Raw genomic sequence first — 213 nt, 5'->3', positions numbered from 1 at the left:
GTACACAAACACACACATGTACGTCTGCAGTTCTTCCCCTTCCATGCAAGCACAGATACACTGCTATCCTTCCGAGCAAAAAAAAAAGTCGCCGGGGGTGAAAAAAGATAAAAGTCGCGGATTTGTCACCGGCAATGTGCGAAATCTTCAGGCGCCGGAGAAAGGTTGGTACGCTGGCGGGCACGGTTGGTACGCCTGGAGGTATTGTTGGTT

This window comes from Penaeus monodon, chromosome 20, assembly GCF_015228065.2.
Source record: "Penaeus monodon isolate SGIC_2016 chromosome 20, NSTDA_Pmon_1, whole genome shotgun sequence".
In the NCBI taxonomy this organism is placed as follows: domain Eukaryota; kingdom Metazoa; phylum Arthropoda; class Malacostraca; order Decapoda; family Penaeidae; genus Penaeus; species Penaeus monodon.
This window is presented reverse-complemented; position numbering follows the sequence as displayed.